The 15872-nt window shown below is 38.1% G+C and overlaps 1 protein-coding gene and 1 long non-coding RNA gene across 4 annotated transcripts in view; one reads left to right on the top strand and one right to left on the bottom strand.

Moving 5' to 3' along the window:
* Window positions 1-25: 25 nt before the first annotated feature.
* On the bottom strand, window positions 26-2804 carry LOC126378580 (uncharacterized). Its single transcript, XR_007568104.1, has 2 exons — window positions 2669-2804; window positions 26-1731 (listed from the first exon to the last, which is right to left on the bottom strand). It is a non-coding gene; the product is annotated as an uncharacterized LOC126378580 (long non-coding RNA).
* A 10833-nt stretch (window positions 2805-13637) lies between these two features.
* LOC126378458 (uncharacterized) overlaps window positions 13638-15872 on the top strand; it is a 240106-nt gene continuing 237871 nt past the window's right edge. For all 3 annotated transcript variants that reach the window (XR_007568080.1, XR_007568079.1, XM_050026833.1), the window contains exon 1: window positions 13638-13813. The gene's annotated coding sequence lies outside the window, so the exon portion shown is untranslated. The remainder of the gene's footprint in view (window positions 13814-15872) is intronic.

Here is a 15872-nt window from a genome sequence, read left to right as displayed (position 1 = left end):
AAGCTTAGAAAAAAAACAAAAAGAATTGCATAGACAAGAAGTTTTTTTAGTTCTCAATTTAGTTTTAATGTGTAGATTGTAGATTAAAAATATTAATTAATATAATAAATGAGTGTTTAATCGTATTAATCCACACTTATGAATGTTTCATAATGCGAGTATCATAGTCGCATTTATAGTTACATTTTAATGTCTATCTTTAATTAAAAATAAAATTATAATTAGTAATTAATTAAAAATAAGTCTTCGAACTTTGAAACGAATACATATCCATCTGGCTGGGGCATTTAACATAGTTTTAAAAAAAATATTGATGTTAAAAATCTTAAATAATTGTAATGCATATCATTATTGTAGTCTTAGATTAACTCTTTAGAATTAAGTGTAACATAATTTTTTTCGCTTTATATTTTCTATATATTATATTGTAATAAGTTTAAGAAAACAATTTTTTGATTCCAATATGCTAGGTGATAAAAAAACATATCAATATGGTTAATAAAAGTTTTTTTTTTAACTAGGTGTAATTAAAAAATCACTTTTGACAACATATCACTTTTTTCATTACTCTGTTGAATTAAAAAAAAATAGTTAACAAAAACTTTAGCCTAAGAATTGTGATGATGTCTAAATATTTTCTGAAAATATATGAAATATATAAAAACATATTTTTCTGCCAAAGATTTCTTCTACTGTTAAAGATATCAAATATCTTCTTAATTTTTTATTCGCCATCTTTATTTTTTGAAAAAAGGAATAAAAACTGTTATGGCCTAAAAAACTTTGTGAGGCGGCTTCAAAATAGCGTCGTTACCGGTTGATCTCAGAATATATATTAAAAATATATATTTCACATATATATGTATACATACGTTATGTTAGTATATGGATAACTACCTACTATATAACTTGTACTAAATATATTTCATGTTACATTATATCATTTTTGTCTGCAATGTCGTTATTTAGTACCCTCCCCTTTCCTTTTATCCGTTCCCACTTGCTCGGCCATATAGTGAATGGTGTGGTAGCAAATCGAACTAAAGAAAAAAAAATGGTAAGACAAAAAAAAAACAAATGGTAAGTAAATATTAAGTAGCATCGATTGTTATGCGCCATTTTAATCCAACCCAAAATAATATAAAACCAGTCTAATTTATCTTTACTGGTAAGTCTTAACTGGTAGTACTATTCAGAGGCGAAGGACAGCAGTCCTAGTATGGCTTTGTAATAGACTACTCTGAGCGCCATCCCACTTGCGTCAGACAGAGTACTGCGGGGCGGAAGGCAAGAGGGAAACCACTGCCCTATTTTTCCCTAAAAAAGTAGCATGGAAAATGCTGCACCGACAAGAGCGTGGCTCTTAAATTGATGATAATGACCAAATTTCATCAAAATCGGTTCAGCAGTTTTTGCGTGAAAGAGTAACAAACATCCAAACATCCATACTCACAAACTTTCACATTTATAATATTAGTAAGATTTATAAAACCGTCACAAACACAAACGTCCTGACTAATAGGCGTCATAATCTGGTCCTTTATTTAATCTTCACCCCCAAAATGGGGGCGGGGGCGGCGGGGGAGGGGGCCCCCACCGTCTCCACCCTCCATAGCCGCCGTACCCCCCATAGCCATAACCACCGTAGCCGTAGCCCACTGCGCCAAAGCCTCCAAAGCCACCCACTATAACCGGCCTTCCGTATCCGCCTATCCAGTGAGATGTTGCGATCTGAAAAAAAAAAGCCGTGGTAGCCCAGTTCGTAGAATGCTTGCCTCTCACTTTGGGGTCGCAGGTTCGAATCCAGCACACGCCTAAACCAATGATTGTCGAATTTATTTTCGTTTTCATGTTATCGCATGCTCAGCGGTGAAGGAAAACATCGTGCGGAAACGGCGGAGGTATGTGACCTAACTTTGCACTTTGCGTCGGTGTGAAGCTTTGGAGGAGTTCTTCTTTTTGTAAATAACTGTATGTTGTTTTGTGTTACATATGTCATAATAATATGTAAGTAACTTACAAACATAATAGAAGGAAAGAGAAGAAGGGTAAGACCAAGAAGAGATTACATGGAACAGTTTAAAGAAAAGGTTAACGTCGTGTCTTATAGGGAAGTCAAGGAATCGGCCTTTGATAGACTGGAATGGAAAATGCTACACTGACAAGAGCGTGGCTCTAAAATTTAAGATGATGAACTTACAAACTTGTTTCTTTTTTGACGTGACTTATTGTAGATTTGCCGCAGATGGCCTTAACTACTTGGCCGGACAAATGGGGAGCGCTGAAGGCTCTCACCCGGTACAAACTTGTACACCATCATAGTAAGTATGCAAATAAAGAATATTGAATATATTGTTTAATAAATAATTTATATTTGTTATTGTAGTGAATTGTCAAGTAGCACTATTGATTTTTTTAGATGAATTGTTTCGATGTGGCCTTTTTAAACTCCCTAATATTGTTAAATGACTTGTAATGTACCCTCATTGATTTAAAAGATGTGTTGCTGTTGCAGTTTCTTGACATTTCTTCTCCTCAGCCATAACACCTTGCGAAATGACGTAAATTCAAAAATGTTACATTGACCTTCAACAAGTTTATCCATGATAATTACGTTGAATAAATGATTCTGATTTCTGATTAAAAAATATTATAATTAATTACATACCTCAACAAACAATAAAAGGCACACGAAAAAAAATAATCTTTTAAAATACGCCATATTTGTTTTTCACTTCACTTTTTTCTTTTTAATATTAGGGTATTGATCCAAAATAATTTATGCTCAGTATTCTATTATTCACTTGCTCTTAATAATATATACTAAAAACAAAAAACAGAAGATCTTTATATATACCTACAAACATTTAACACAGAATGACCAAGATATGTTTTCACCTCCATCAAAACATAATAATCTTTATCGCTATTGAATTAGGGTATAAATTATCATAATAATATTAGTTTTAGCGGCAAATACTTGAATAAATAATTATTCGTTTTCTTGAAAATCATTTTCGCAAACATATGACAAGTAATTACTAAGCGGCTAAGTGAATCTTTTATTTTTATTTAGTGGTTCCGTATGACTCTATACTGGGTGTTAGACACACCGTAACGAATAGGTACTGATCGGGATGATTCAGACCATGATTCTGAGTAGATATTAAGTGGAATTTTCTGTCGGAAAATTCATGAATTTTTTTAATTATTTTCCATTCCATACTTTTGCGACGGAAAATTCCACTTGATATCAACACAGAATCTTGGCCCGAATCATCCCTCAAAGTTTTTGTTACGATGCCACTAACACCCTGTATACAGCTAAAAATACATAAATTACACTCTTTTAATGTGATTTGTTGTAGATTTTCTTTAAATGGCATTCACTATTTGGCCAGACCAATGGGGAGCGTCTAGGGCTTCCACTCAAATCAACTGACGATAACGTGTGGACGGGTACAGGCGTCGTGGTAGACTTCGGAAGAGATGGCGTGACGACATGGACGCCGGAGGAACTGGCCAGAGTACGCACAGGACCGCGAAAAATGGAAAAAGGAAGGGGAGGCTCTGAATCGGCGTGCTTGTATGAAACGATTTATAAATGTGAAAGAAGCAAGAGAAGTGTGACAAGATCGAAACAAATGGAATGGAGTCTCTGCTTACCCCGGTGGGAAATAAACGTGAGTTTTATTGAGGTTTAGGTATATGAAAAGCAAGGTTTCTTTCCGCTTAGAGACGGTACTGAAAAGTATCGGCGTCCGAAGGACGTAATATACGATCCCGACGACGCGATTAGTCTAGCCATAGAGGCAGCCAATCAGCTCGCGACACCAAACACTTCAGGTCCCCGATACCGACCCCGCCGGCGTGGTCGACGATTTCCCTCATTCAGCGCTTATCGCTATCGACCCACTAGGGTTGATTAATTCTTTCAAATATTTCTCCTCTCAGACGACGCCCTGAGCCGAGGTTCGCGCCCAACTGGGCACCCTCAGGCCTGTTGTCTTAAACGTTGTACTGGGTGAGAGGCTGAGAGCCTTCAGCGCTTCCCATTTGTCCGGCCAAGTAGTTAATGCCATCTGCGGCAAATCTACAATAAGTCACGTCAAAAAAAAAAACAAGCAAGGTTTCTTGCTGGCTGTTTTATTTATGTGTCTATGTATGACAGTGGCATGTTCTTTATTGACTTACTATTCTTCCATTGTCTAACTTAGTAAGTATACATGTCGTGGCCAGATCTTAGAATTGATCATTTCATGATGCGTTCAACCATTTCAAGAAATGGTCATATTTCATGAAATGGCCAACTTAAGTTGACCATATCGTTGAAACGTCAGCGTTTAATGATATTTCAATCAACGTTTGGCCATATCGTTAATGCAGGCGGTGTTAATGTTATGTGGTGTAATAAAAATGCGAATAGTCGATTAATTTCTTAGGTTCAAAATTATTTACCTAATCGATGTGGAAAATTGTAAAATTACATCGATTCATCGATTATAATATCAATCAAGTTTTTAATATAAAATCGAGACCAGCGCCACTACCGGTGGATAATGTTACTAATTTTACGATATGATTGCCAACGTTTGGCCATATCATGAAGTAATCATGCATTTAGTTGCTCATATCGTTAAACGTTTTGTGTTCATTGATCTGGCCAAACCACATCATGATGTGGCCAACGAATGATATTCTATTTCATGAAATGGTCGAGCACATCATGAAATAATCAATTCTACGATCTGGCCACGACATACACATACTAATTTTCTCTTCTATACAGGGTGTTAGTAACATCGTAACGAATACTCAGGGGGATGATTCAGACCATGATTCTGAATTGATATCAAGTAGAAATGCTTGTTGGAAAATTCATGAAAATTTTAGTGTTTTTTAAATTATTTTCCGTTACATACTTTCAACTCAGAATCATGGTTCCCTCAAAGTTTTTGTTACGATGTCACTAACACCCTGTTTTATAACTATTTTATTTGTGATGTGGTGATTTATTATTTTCTCTGCCCTGACCCTGACAAGTTAATGTATGTATGTGTATGAAGGGGAGGCCTTTGCCCAGCAGTGGGGTATTGATGGCTACATTAGATTAGTTTAGGCAAATGGGTTAACAATTTTAACAACGGATTCCTAAAACCTTCAGTAAATATGTCCAAGTAAATATAATTCCATCGATTCATAGTGTAAACGCTAATATTTAGCATTACACATCTAAAATGAGTTCGGCAACCTTGGAAAATTTTCATCGTGTTTGGTCTAGGGGAATACCTCCAAGGTACTAAATTTCATCGTGTTAGGTCTAGGAGAATGCCTTCTAGGTACTAATTATTATCGTGTTGGTCTAGGAGAATGTCATCTAGGTGCTAATTTTCATCGTGTTTGGTCTAGGGGAATACCTCCTAGGTACTAAATTTCATCAATCAATCAATCAATAATACTTTATTGCACAACGACATATACAAAGGACATAAACATACGAATAAAAACATAAGTAGTACAATAGGCAAAAACAACAATACAACAATAGGTTCAATAGGTTTCATCGTGTTAGGTCTAGGAGAATGCCTTCTAGGTACAAATTTTCATCGGGTTTGGTCTAGGGGAATGCCTCCTAGGTACTAATTTGGATCCTCCGGTTGATTGAGGGGAGGCCTGGGCCCAGCAGAGTTTTTTTTTTAATAAAATAGGGTCGCGTTTGACCACAATCTCACCTGATGGTAAATGACGATTTGGTCTAAGGTGGATGTACCTAGCAAATACCTATTCCCTCTAGGCTTGAAGACATACATACATACATACATAAACTCACGCCCGCAATCCCAAATGGGGTGGGCAGAGCCACAAGCAATCAAAGACAACTTGCAGCCACTGTTGATACGAAGTCCTAAGATGGATATGATGAACCTTATGGTGATAAGGGATCAGCCCATCGCCCATAACATCAGTCCATCATGTAAGAGGACGCAATCCCTCTGTCGGTTTTTACGACATGCCCGGGAAGACAAGCAGCTGAACGTGTTCTATGTTTTTTATTTGCTCCCAGAACAGCATAGAAGCAAGGCTTGAAGACTCCCAGATTATAACGAGTTGGAAAATCAGACGACGGCAGACAGTTCCAGTCCTTTGCTGTTCGCATCAAAAAGGACGAGGCAAAACGTTTAGTGCGGATTGGTGGTATATCCACAACATAAGGATGAAATGCCTGCCCACGTCTAGGTGTCCGCAGATGGAATTCAAATCTCTGCCTACCCCCTTCGGGGATACAGGCGTGATGTTAAGCTGTTAAGTTAAGCTAAGCCTTTGTTATGTTAAGCTGTACCTACCTACCTCTACCTGCTACCTACATACCTACTTGTATGGCTACCTGAAAGTACGTGTACAGGGTGTTAGTGACATCGTAACGAATACTGAGAGGGATGATTCAGCTCATTATTCTGAGTTAATATCAAATGGAATTTTCGATCGCAAAAGTATATAATTGAAAATAATTGAATAAAAACTAAAAAAATCAGTCGCAATTTAATTGTTATAATTATAAAAAAGTTTTACGCAATTGTTAAATGCGAATATTAAAATTGAATTTGTCTTCGGACTGTTGTTATTACCCTGTTAGTGAATGTTGTCTCCAAACGAAGTAATTACTCCTTTGGCCAAAACTCTATGGTCAAGTCCTTTAAAAAAAAAAATAATGGCGAACATTTTTAAAAAGAAAACAAGAACAGACAGTTGACGATCGGGAGCGAAAAGGATTGGTCATGGTTGAACTACATAATATATAATTATTTAAACTTTTGCGACAGTAAATTCCACTTGATATTAACCCAGAATCATGGTCTGAATCATCCCCCTGAGTATTCGTTACGATGTCACTAACATCCTGTATTTAACTATGTACTGGTCGGGGTGTGGTTTAGGTCCAAAAATAGACTCCCGGGCTCAAGCCATACCAAGCTATACCAAGTAATACTTAGAATACATGTACGGATGGGTATGAGTGGGTGGCTGCATCGACCTGCAACGATGCGCAGATGCGCTCCCCGGGAGCTAGTGATGTACCTGACCTCGGATTGAACTATATCGATGAATTTATTGAATCATTTTCTCGATTACAATGATTAAACAATAATCTCGTTATAATTTGGGAGTCTTCAAGGCTAGATTTTTTTTTTTTGACGTGACTTATTGTAGATTTGCCGCAGATGGCATTAACTACTTGGCCGGACAAATGGGGAGCGCTGAAGGCTCTCACCCGGTACAACGTTTAAGACAACAGGCCTGAGTGTGCACAGTTGGGCGCGAACCTCGGCTCAGGGCGTCGTCTGAAAGAATAATGGTAATTGAAAGAATTAATCGACAGTGTTGGGTTGGTTTTCCCTTCGCGGGTTGAAAGGTCAGACAGGCATTCGCTTCAGTAAAAAACCGGCGAAGAAATCGAAGTTCTGCGTCTGAAGCCGATTCCCATTGGAAGTGTCATAGGTAAGCGGACCCTGTGAGTTTTCACAGCGGGATAACGCTAGGGAAGTGATGCATATCGATACTCTAAGTGTACCATCACTACAGATCCTATTTCCTCTTGCGTCAGAAACGTACTTGACCTATGTTAGGTAACTATCTAATCCTAGTTTGCTACGCGAATATAGCCCACAGCGCCTTAACATAAAGGTCAAATGGTGCGCAAACAATATAAATTCCAACTGGGGCAAAATTTCCCTAGTTAACTGTTCCAAGCGTCTATCAATTATGAAGGACTATTCTCCCATCCTATTACAGTTCTGCATAACTAAATTCACGCCCTTATTCCCTAGTGGGGTGGGCAGAACAACGAGTTATCTGAAGGCAACTTCTCTCTCTTTATTTAAGAGCTGCGCTCTTGTCGGTGGAGTAATCGCCATTACTCCAAAGATAAGGCGTGTAGAACGGATGCCTTCCCCCTCTTCCCTTCTTCTTCCTCTTTCCCCTAATGCCGGGCAGCAGCGGTATCAGTACTGGTTGGAGGCCGAGGAAATGGACTCTGGTAGGACTCTAGCTAGAACATCACCGATTGAGAAATTGGTCGGTGTACTGCGGAACGGAAGGCAAAATACAAATATAGTTTATTGCACCAAAAAAAAAAGAATTTATTGCAAAAAGACTCTTAACTAGATACATTTCAAATGGCGGCCTTATCGCTTAAAGCGATTTCTTCCAGACAACCATAAGGTGAGGAAACCTACTGATCAAATCAAATACACTTCATTGCACAGAGCTTAATATTAATTTTAACAATCAGACTTAACACGTGAATACAGTACAACTTGAGCGGCCTTATTGCTCTAGAGCAATTTCTCTCAGGCAACCACTACCAGGAGACATACATTTACAGACTTGGATGCGGTAGTAACTGAAGCCGTGGTAGTCCAGTTGGTAGAACGCTTGCCTATTTGAGGTCGCAGGTTCGAATCCAGCACAGGCTTAAACCAATGATTATCGAATTTGTTTTCGAATTTATGTTTGGATCATAATGATTATCACGTGCTCAGCGGTGAAGGAAAACATCGTGAGGAAACCCACATTCCCAGAAATACATTTTCGGAGGTATGTGACCTAACATGTACTGGCTTGGTTTTCCTTCGCGGGTTGGAAGGTCAGACAGGCAGTCGCGTCTGTGAAAAACCGGACCTGTCATATCTTCAGGTTAGGTAAGCGGACCCTGTGAAAAACGGGATGACATGGCTCATGTAACGACTACTTACTCAACAACAACCCTCTAAAATTTTAAATTGGCCAATAACCCGACACAATTAAGATGTCAGCACACGTCAAACTGGTTGCATACCAGAAATATACCTATTTGATTCGCCCGGGTTAATCCATCATTTTAAAATTACAATTGTCAGTCATCTGTCCCTTTTCTTTTCGGCGGATAAAGAACTGACTAGTATAACTTAAAATAATACCTAAGTAATTAAAGCAAGCCCATTAAACATAATGTATCTACGCTACGCCATTATTTAAACGCCTGACAAGATAATACTACTAATTTTCCGTCCTGCGCGTTTGCTATTAAAAAATGTGCAGGCGTGGTAATAAACGGTGTTGTTACTAATAATTGCTATTACACAAAGTGTAGGCGGTAATTGTTGTTTTTGACTTTATAAAGGGTAAAATATCACTGGGAGAGTACTGTAATTATCGAGTGCTATTTAAATAGACAAAACAATAATTAATGGTGGCTTGTAATAAATTGTCCCCTGACATGGTTCATGTAACGACTACATACTAAAATATTTAAATTAATAGTCGCCAGGACCGACTTAAAGTCCTAACTTCCGAAGGTAAGGTCATGTTACTTTCGGACAATCAGGTGCCTGTAATGTCCTAACCAAACTAGGGATAACAAAGTATTTTTGTGGTATGTCCCCACCGGGATTCGAACGCGGGACCTCTGGATCGTGAGCCCATCGCTCCACCACTGGACCACGAAGGGTACACTAGAATACACTTTATTGCACACAACATACAAAACAAGTTTTATACACATGGACGAAAGATGCAGTACAATCTGGCGGCCTTATTGCAAAGCAGCAATCCTTCCAGGCAACCAGTGAGAGTCCGACTCACTTGACCGGTTTGTAGACGTCCCCACCGGGAATCGAAATTTGGACTTCCGGACCGTGAGCGCAATGCTCAACCACTGGACCGCAGCGGCCGTTGATAACAAAACAGGATTCGTTGGAAAGCTGTCTCGATCCTGTCCAAGTACGGTCACCGTTTGGGACCATCCTAAAAAGTTGTCCGGGGTCATTCACACCACGAAAGCAGTAAGACCAGTGCATTCAGTTAAAGAATTTCGTGCATATTTTAATTGGCCACCTACTTGACACTGGTTTTTTTTTTTTTTTTTTGACGTGGCTAGTTGTAAATTTGCCGCAGATGGCATTAACTATTTGGCCGGAGTTGACAGTTGTAACAATCACTCTATGGTACAAACCAAAGTCGTTTTCCCTTTCCCTTCATCCCTATGTACGGTCACGAGTATTAATGTGTATACACTTTGGTACCATGTCACATTAACTCGTCACTGAGTCACTGGGGAAAATGTCACGTGACCAACAGTTTTCGTGAGAAATTTGAAATTAACGAAGAAACGTATGTATTTTTTCTATTATATAAAGCTATTTCGAGAAAATAAAATATTTTAAGAGGCATAAAATAGGCGTCTGTATAATTTAAAATACTTATCTGAAAACTGTCAACTAGCCAATTGCTTATTTTATTTTCTCGAAAAAGATTTATATAATAGAAAAAACATAATTATTTTTCTTCATTCATTTCAAATTTCGCGCGAAAACGGTTAGTCTTGGATCTTGTAATGCACAGATAAAAAAAACACATTCTCATTTTGAAAAAGTAAATATTTAAAAATGATTTTAATAAAAAAGACTATTGGATATAAATAAACTATAATTATCGTTAAATAATAAACTAACATACTTATCCGCCATATTTCATATTTTACCACTTATTGTTACCACTGTCAAGTAGCTAATTACCGTAAAATGGGGTGAATTTTGAAACCTTGAGATTATCGATATAAAACTAATGTCAAAAATTGAGTCTTGATGTCGTATCGGCGATAGATTGAGTAAAAATAATCAAAATATTGAGATTTAAGAGAAAAACGTAAAAATGTTGCTTTCCCTATTTACCCACGATGCGATGCGGGGTGAATCTTCTTCTATCGTGTGGGTTGTGAGGTGGATTACCAACCCCATCAACCCTGGTGTCAGGGTTACTATTGAGCCGCCAAAGGCCCTTCATCTTAGGACTTTGTGTCCACAGCGGCTACAAGTTCACAGTTTTAATATAATAAGAAGTTAATGTAACGTCTTGAACTTAAATAAAGATTTTATCTATCTATCTAAGTTGATTACTTAGGGCTCTGTCAAGCCTATTAGAGATTTCGGGCGTGGATTTATGTATATACTTATATACACAATAAAATTACATAATATGTGATGCAAGCAGTTAAACTTAAACCAATTTTGGTCACAGGACTAAGCAATATGCAGCCTAACCGGAATGAAAGTTAAACCAAAATGTGTTCAAAGTTATAATAGTTAAGTGTGGTTTTAGAATGGCAGTTAGAAGTAGAGTTACTTCGTTATGAAGTGAACAGGGTAGAGCAGCCTTCAATGTCTTTCACTTCGCAATATTGACTGTCTAAAGGCGAGTACACATTGAGAATTGTGAATTTGTGACGCACTGCGACTTCGGTTGAAGCAATTCCGAGCAGATATTTACTTTCTACCCGACTGCCAAAGGTAATTTTTTTAAAAAACGTCTAGGGGCCTGTGCCGAGGTTTTTCTTGTAGCTTCTTTTCCCCGGCTATACAGGTTGTGAAAAACTGCAGTAGTTTTAGGCGGATGAGACGTTCGTTATGTAATAATTGACGATTCAAAGTGTAACTATGTTACCTACGGAATAAAGACATTTTTGAATTTGGAGGAGAAGATTTTTCGAGTGTATGTACGTATTTTTAACCCCCGACGCAAAAACGTCTGTGTAAATGTGTATGTGTCTGTCTGTGGCATCGTAGCTCCCAAACGAATGCTCTGATTTTAATGCGGTTTTTTTTGTTTGAAAGGTATATCAATCGAGAGTGTTCTTAGCTATGTTTGGTGGAAATCGGTTCAGATCTTCAAGGTCATCAGGTCGTTTGCTAAGTGTGATAGGAATGTTACACGCTCAGTTTGCTTGCAAGCGTATGTGGGATAACGTAATAACGGGTTCTTATCGCGTTTAAATCAGGGATATGAATGATATGGGGGATATGAGTGTCGCAATATCGGGAGTCTCATATCCCTGATTTAAACGCAATAAGAACCCTTTATTATGTGTCTTAATTATAATGATAATCGCGTAAACTTAAAACCCACCCTGTCAGGGATTACAGGCTGAGTAGAATAATTTATGCGATATTGAAAATCACAGATGGGCCCCCACGGGGTAGAACAACAAACAGCGTCGGCATTTGAAGTGATAATAACAAAAACAAACATGAATTCGAATAAATCCGAGATAGGTGGCAAGGTAGAGGTAGGTATTTCTGTTCGGCGCGTCCTTGCCGCGGGGGTGGGCGTTTCTTACTTCAGTAGGCCGGAGTGAGATGGTGGCTGAGTTCGAATAGGGACCCAGACCTACGGGGTATAAAGGGTTCTAACCCTTGCCCAGGGATACGGGTGAAGACCTCAACGGTTGCAGAGGCGAAGAGGGGAGCCATCGGTACGGCATTGCAGAAAGGAAGGGACAAGTCACAGAGACTGTAACCTGGAACCTGACAGAGGGCAGCAGTAACCGTCAGTACTATTCAGAGGCGGAGGACAGGAGTCCTAGTATGGCTTTGTAATAGACTACTCTGGGCGCCATCCCACTTGCGTCAGACAGAGTACTGCGGGGCGGAAGGAAAAAGGGAAACCACTGCCCTATTGTTCCCTAAAAAAGTAGCATGGAAATGCTGCACCGACAAGAGCGTGGCTCTTAAATTGATGATGATGATAATATTACTAAGAAGTAATGTATTTTTAAGTAATATTAAAATTTTATCTTTAAGTTTTTCTATATTTTTTTGAATGTGACTTATTGTAGATTTGTCGCAAATCGCATTAACTAATTGACTGAACTTTAAGTTTTTCTACAAAGTACCTAAACAGATTGTATGAAAAACGGTGTAAATCTTACAGATTTTCAATTTGACATTTGCATATGTAAAAGTAAGTGCGCAATGCAAACAAATGTCAAATAGCAATATTGCTTTCTTAGATAAAAGGCTTTGATGTGGCCTTTTTGAGGAGCTCGGTGGCGCAGCGGTAAACGCGCTCGGTCTGCGATTGTTGAAGTTAAGCAACTTTCGCAAAGGCCGGTCATAGGATGGGTGAACACAAAACAAAAAAGTTTTCATCTCGAGCTCCTCCGTGCTTCGGAAGGCACGTTAAGCCGTAAGTCCCGGCTGCATTAGCAGTCGTTAATAACCACCAATCCGCACTGGGCCCGCGTGGTGGTTTAAGGCCCGATCTCCCTATCCATCTATAGGGAAGGCCCGTGCCCCAGCAGCGGGGACGTTAATGGGCTGATGATGATGATGTGGCCTTTTTAACCTCCCAGATTTGGACTTGAGGCACATAGGTTGTAAGACAGACAATCTTGAAATAGGGACGAAGTGGAGAGCACTTACTTACATCAACGACGATGTTACAGCTAGCAGTCATTCATCAATCATGACAGAATTAAAACAAAAACCAACCTTATCATTACTGTACTGTGATCGTTATTTTTCCGCGAGTTTGAAACATGTACAGTCATGAGCAATATTATGTAACCACTTTAGGACTCTGTCGCACTAACATATTTGACATTTAGTGAGACTTACATTTTAATTTGTTAAAAAAGTTAATGTGACATGGTACCAAAGTGTATACATATTAATGCTCGTGACCGTACAAACATCGGCAACAGCAACTAGTGTTAAAGTAAAAATCAGTCATCAAACCCTCCTTTTCCAACATGGGTGAACGTCCTATGCTCATGCGCACGCAGCTTTACAATTCTCAAGCAAGCCATGCCAGTCTTCGTCCAACTTCACAACCGGTCGGTCGCGTCGCGCAACCAAAATTTTAAAATAAAAACAATTATTCCGTAATTACAAATGTTTTAAGTGTAAAAAAGTTTTGTATTTGTCAATCCACCGCTATTTTGTGTTAACAGCTGTCAATTTTGAGGTTGTCATTGGATATGTTCAAAGGTGCTTTTTAGGTAAGTTAGTATTTCAACTTGTTTTAAGGTTATGTTAAGTTATTGAGTTGATAACAAAGCTTAACGCATACTAAGTTGAATTTTTTCATGTCGTTTGTTAAATTCCTTAAGTTTTTTAATTCGAAAAGTGATTTTGGATGTACATTTGATGCGGAAAACTTAGAAACGATGTTAAAATTATACGCTTTAAGGTCTTATGAAGGCTATAGGTTTATAGGCTGTATAATTATAGGTAGATATGTTAGATAGGTAGTACCAACCAGTAATATGCCATTGCCTGGATTGTTCCAAAAGTAGGAATGCGTGAAACCTTTTTAATAGTAAATAAAACTGCTTTTGTTTTTTAAATTGTTCTTTTTTGTACTCTGGTGTTATCAGCTAAAGGTTAAGTAATATAGTAAGTAAGTAAGTAAGTAAAATGTTTATTTTTCATAAAAAAATACATAAAATTATGTTACAATAAAATCCCACGAAACCAATTCCTCGGTTTGTCTGTGGGAGTGGAGTTCGCTTAGTTATTACGAGATATGGACAATAGTCTGAAAATAAAGATTTTGAATTGAATTGAATAAGACGTTTAAATTCATTCATTCATTCATTCATTAAATAGCTCTTTTTACATAAGTTTAGCGCCTTTTTATTGCCAGGAATGTTCCCAAAGCGGGAAATAGGGATGAAACCTGTCTGGAAGTCCGAAGATAAAAGGGGGATGGTGGAATGAGCTCGTGTAGATCGCGGGCACACTCCCCGAAGTGCAGTCTGCAGAATACCAACATACTGGCGACTTTCCGCCGATGTGTTATGGTTCCGATTTTTTTTTAAAGAACGTCTAAGGCCCTGCGCCGAGGTTTTTCTTGTAGCTTCTTTTCCCCGGCTATACAGGTTGTGAGAAGCTGCAGTAGTTTTAGGCGGATGAGGCGTTCGTTATGTAAAAATTGACGATTCAAAGTGTAACTATGTTAGCTACTGAATAAAGATATTTTTGAATTTGAATTTGAATTCCATAAATGTCCCTTTCCTTTTCGGCGGATAAGAAAATGACAGGTATAACTTGAAATAAAATTAGATGGTGCGTAGGTACTGGAATCGGCACCAACTGAAACCAGCACTGAATATAGAACTTGGGGGTTAAAATGGCCACATCGAAGCAATTCATCTAAGAAAGCAATATTGCTATTTGACATTTTGTTTGCATTGCGCACTTACTTTTACATGCGCAAATGTCAAATTGCAATATTGCTTTCCAAGATGAATTGCTTCGATGTGGCCATTTTAACCCCCCTGTTAATCAAATCAAATCAAATATACTTTATTGCACAGAACTAAAATTTCAACAATCAGACATAACACATGAATACAGTACAATTTGGGCGGCCTTATTGCTCTAGAGCAATTTCTTCCAGGCAACCACCAAAAGGAAACAAACATTTACAAACAACTTGGATGCGGGATGGTACAATAAAAAAAAATATACCTAAAAGTAAAACTAAAGTTAATATAAGTAATAAATACTCTATACTATACGTACATAACGTTACGTACGATAATGGCCGTCGTGAATTCAAGATTGAATTGTGTTTTGTAAGTATATCTATTTGTATTGTTTAGTCAAACAATTCTCAGATTTTATCATTGTAAGGTCAATGATGAAGCTAAGTTTAAAAAAAACTGGCTGACCTTTAAACTGTTGAACGAGGTATTATTACTTCATTTTGTAAGCTCATAGCTCAGGACCACAGAGATGTAGTTAGAGAACACAATCCCGTCTCGAGATTGCAAATTCGAGATCCCGCGGGATTGGAGATATCAATCCGGCGAAATCCCGAAATTTTCGGGATTAGGATGTGTGATATGTGGTAATAATAATAATCTTCTATCGTGGTTGTGAGGTGGAGATTACCAACCTCATCAGTCGCCAAAGCCCCTGACATGGCTCATGTAACTTTTCCTGCAGGCGCTTTCTAACGTGCCTTCCGAAGCACAGAGCATCTTACTTTCCGATAATCAGGTGATCAACCTAACAAAATATATATAGGTAATATACAAAATAATTATTTAA

This window comes from Pectinophora gossypiella, chromosome 26 (genome assembly GCF_024362695.1).
Source record: "Pectinophora gossypiella chromosome 26, ilPecGoss1.1, whole genome shotgun sequence".
NCBI lineage: Eukaryota > Metazoa > Arthropoda > Insecta > Lepidoptera > Gelechiidae > Pectinophora > Pectinophora gossypiella.
The sequence above is the reverse complement of the archived record's forward strand: the minus strand, read 5'-3'. Positions and strand labels throughout refer to the sequence as shown.